Source organism: Terrapene carolina, unplaced genomic scaffold, assembly GCF_002925995.2.
Source record: "Terrapene carolina triunguis isolate 2854851 unplaced genomic scaffold, T_m_triunguis-2.0 Scaffold130, whole genome shotgun sequence".
NCBI classification, from domain to species: Eukaryota; Metazoa; Chordata; order Testudines; family Emydidae; genus Terrapene; species Terrapene triunguis.
This window is the reverse complement of record NW_020664481.1, coordinates 18,097,702-18,102,105: the sequence shown is the minus strand read 5'-3', so window position 1 is coordinate 18,102,105 and position 4,404 is coordinate 18,097,702. Positions and strand designations below refer to the sequence as shown.

Below are 4,404 nucleotides of genomic sequence, written 5' to 3'. Positions count from 1 at the left end.
GGTGGGGCGGGGGAGACAATGGGGCTGGGCTGGGGAGGGTTGGGGGGTTGGGGAGAGGGACAGGGTCTGGAGGGGATGAGACAGAGGGGAGCAGTACTGGAATGGTGGGAAGTTGAGGGGGTGGGACAGCAGGGGGAGCGATGGGGGTGGGATGACGGGGGAGGCTGAAGAAGAGATTTGGGGTAGGGCAAGGCTGAGGGCAGTGGGTTGGGGGGAGCAGGGGGACTGTGGGGGAGGCTGTTGGAACGGGGGCAGGGACTGAGGGCAGTGGGTTCGGGGTGGGAGGTACAGGGGGGACTGTGGGGGAGGCTGTTGGAACGGGGGCAGGGTGGGGACTGAGGGCAGTGGGTTCGGGGTGGGAGGTACAGGGGGAACTGCAGGGGAGGCTGAGGGAACAGGGGCAGGGTGGGGCCTGAGGGAAGTGGGTCTGAGGGGAGCCCCCCCCAGAGGGACCTGCCAGGGGGCCAGGTGAGCCCAGCAGTGCTTACCTGGAGCGGCTCCCAGGAAGCATGCAGCAGGCAGGTCCCTCCCAGTCCCTCTGGCCCCTTCCTAGAGTCGGGTCGAGGGGAGGGGGCAGGGGCGGGGGGTTCTCTGCCCGGCGACAGCTGCCTGCTGCCGGAGTCTACAAGCCCCGCCCCGCTGCAGCACGCAGGGGAGTGAGACCTCCCTGCCTCTCTGTGTGCCGGGGCAGGGGGAGGGCTGCGCTCTGCAGGCTCCTGCCGGCCAGGCGGGGGGCCCCGTGGGCTGGCGCCGCCGCGCTGGGAGCTCTCAGCTGCGCGCTGCCCCAGGGCCCAGGGAGGAAAGGTGAGTGGCGCCAGCGGCGCCGGCTTGCCGCGATTCCCCCAGCGCGGCTGCCTTGTCCTCGCTTTTGGGTCTTTAAATAGCCGTCCGGGGGGAAATCCTGGACATTTTTAGCTTTTTACAAATTCCCCCCGGACGGCTATTTAAAGACCCAAAAGCCGTACATGTCCGGGGAAACCCGGACATATGGTAACCCTACACTTGACTGCTGCCAGAAAGTATCCTCCAAGTGCAATTTCCTATAGAATCTTATCCAAATAAATAGAACATCATCTGTATCCATTGTTATCCAAAACTATGCAAATTGTTTTCTGTTATATGAATAATGTTTTGAGTCAGTGTCATTGGAAAACTATGGTGCTATTATTTACCCATACTTGTTTTCAAAGGAAGTGGGGAGCAAGGAATGGAATTTCTTAATGGACTTCCCAATGAGTCTCACTAAATTAAATTATTAAATCAAAGTTGAAAGACATGATTTATGAGATTGTGGGTTTTTTTTTAAACAAACTGAAATCTTACAATTTAGATCTTAATGGGCTAGTCTGAGTTATATCGTTTTTTAGAGAGGTGAATTGTTTTAATATTTGTATTGAAATAAAAATTTAAAAATAAGCTGGTGTTCCTAGAGATTGGATGAAAAGTATCCATTTGATTCTTCGTAATTGGCCATAACTGGAACAGTGACAGCCTTGCTGTGCCTTCTTCACTCTGATTTTTTTAAATGTTAGAACAGTCTACTTACTATAACACTATATGCTACAAATCCATATTTCTAGTAAAGTGTTTATAGATGGATAAGAATTTTAAAATTAATATTAAAGTAGCAATTTTGTGTGCATAAGTAACCACTTTCCTGCACAAGTTAAACCGTTATAACAAAGCCATTTGCAATTTTTTGGTTTGAAAATATGTTCCTCAGTAGTTATTGTCAGTTGCATGACTACAGAATGAATAAATAAATAAAGCTGAAACTACCAAGCTCAACATTTTTATACTCCTTTTAGTTGAAAACTACCATGTTGTTTTAACCTTTTAATTTCTGTGCATATCATATTGCTTTGGGGGGAGGGGGGACGTGTTCTGTTAATTCTGTTGTAAATGTACTATGCACGAAGTTAGGGAAAGTTATCTTGTATGTTTTAGTAATATATTTAATGAAACGTTTCTTAAATCTAACACATCATAAGCCAAAAGAATGTTCAAGCGTGGTGGTTCTTTGAAAAATGCCCCACTTAAGGCAATGGGGTTGCACAGGTGCAACTGAGGGAAGAATTTTCCCTGTAGAATCCTACTGGTTAGCACTACTGAAGCACGTGCCAGAAAGAAGCTATCACGTTTTAGCTCACAGGTTGAGTTTACAGGACTGGCTGGCAGTTGCAAAGTTTATTTTACTAGTAAACTGAGGACGTTTTGATTTGTATTCAGAGACACACATTTGGAACTCACAATGCCATTTTTTCAGACGCACTTTTCAAAGTAATGCCTCACTTCATTTAAAAAAAAAAAAGAAATTTTATTGAAGTACCTGTAGTAATTGCACCATCATATTTGATGGATAAACATCGTTATTGCTGTGTTTTTAATTTGTGATTTTTGCATTAATAACTCACTGGATAATTGGTTCTGTTGCTAAGGTCTCTTGTAGCTTGAAGAATAGTGCAGGGTAGCTATTAAGAGTTTGCATGGTAGGTTCCTATACAGCAGAAAGCAGCCTCTGTGGGCTTGTTTGGTTAAGAAGCTGCAAAGCCTTCTTAGGTGTTACATGTTTTTCCAAGCCTCCTTAAGGGTAATGGTAATATTGGTAGGGAAAGGAAAAGTCGTACATAGGCGATGTTTCAGGCTCATGTCTGGAGAAATTGCCAGAAGCTTTATGGTAAGTGATAGATATGCTATGATAGGGAGGTGGGGAGCTCTGCTTAAACAAATTCTCTGCTGTTCTTTCTTCCTCCCCCCAATAAAACCCAAGCATTGTAGCTTAAGAAAAACATCCTCCTTTTTTAAAACTACCTGAATAGACATAGTGTTACATACTCTAATTCTTTCCTCTTTAGGTTTTTCAAATAACATATAAAGTCTGTATATTTTTCTATTTAATTAAATTACTAGTTTTCATTTATAGCAACATGGGTATATGCTACTTTTAAGTAATACTGAAATCAAATGATATTTCTATTATAAATTCTAAATTGCTAAATTCAATCCTGTTACCGTATCAGCTTCTAAACTGCATCACACTGAAATTTAAAATTTTGTATCCAGGCTATGTTCAGCAATTTAAAACATTTTAAACAGTTTTGGTAGCTTGTTTAAATTAAGAAATGTGCACTGTGCTTCTGACATGTTTGTTGTGCCCACACCCTTCCTGAGCTATCCTCAACCCTTTATCTTATTTTAAGCGCTTCCTCTCTCTTTCCATAGCAGCTTCTAGCACTGCAGCAGTATGCTTCTGCCTTGGAATGCAGTTGCTGGGAGAACAGCACCAAACCTAGTGTGTATATGTGCCACCTGCTCAACGACACTTGATTCTTTCATAGCTATGTGGATTATGGACCTAGGACCTTATGAGTGAGAGTGTTGAGTGTGACCTTCAGATAACTTTAATTCTAGATTTTTGCATGATTATACTGTTTATATAACAGGTTTCAGAGTAGCAGCCGTGTTAGTCTGTATCTGCAAAAAGAACAGGAGTACTTGTGGCACCTTAGAGACTAACAAATTTATTAGAGCATAAGCTTTCGTGGGCATATATATATGCATCCGAAGAAGTGGGCTGTAGCCCACGAAAGCTTATGCTCTAATAAATTTGTTAGTCTCTAAGGTGCCACAAGTACTCCTGTTCTTTTTACTGTTTATATAAATCACTTTTTAAAAATTGAAGCTTCTTGTTTATTCAGATGAGCCGAACTAACTTCCTAACATGTTTTTTTTAATCTGCAGTTTAGCTGAAGTAAATACTACTCATGCAGGTACTTGATGATATTCTGCCATCTAGTGGCAATTGGACAACTCATAATTTGTTTTTCTTGGGCTCATATGAGTTGTCACTGTTTTAAATGTATTATATTTTAAAAATGTACCATAAACAAACATCTGGTTGAAAAAGAATGAAGTTCCTCATGTTTGCTTTTCCACAGTCATCAAACATTGGGATTTCCCTCCACTAAAATAGGTAGCTATAAACTATTTTGAATCAGAATTTGGAGCATAAATGTTTCCTGGCTTATTGTCAGTGGAGTCTTTGGCCACATTTGTGTGTGTTAGACATCTTTTGAGAATAGTTTTATTTTGAGCTATACTATGTTTGTATTGATCTTTTTTTACTGCCCTTTAATTTTTTAAAATACCGCACTAATCTGCTATGTAGTTTTGAAGTAATTCCTTTCCAGTCAAAACGAATGCATCAATTGGTGGTGGTGTTTGTAAATATTAGTTTACTATAATATTTTATAAGTATATTAAACAGCATGGTGGTGTTCATATTAACACATGGAGAGCTTGTGTGTAAACAGGTGTGTGTGTGTGTATGTGTGTGTGTGTGTGTGTGTGTGTGTGTATATATATATATATATATATATATATATATATATATATATATATATA

The 4,404-nt window shown here is 41.8% G+C and overlaps 1 protein-coding gene across 3 annotated transcripts in view; it reads left to right on the top strand.

Annotated features, from left to right (window-relative positions):
* The window catches only part of NCOA3 (nuclear receptor coactivator 3), a 173,212-nt gene that overhangs the window by 118,099 nt on the left and 50,709 nt on the right, over positions 1–4,404 (top strand). The window lies entirely within an intron of this gene.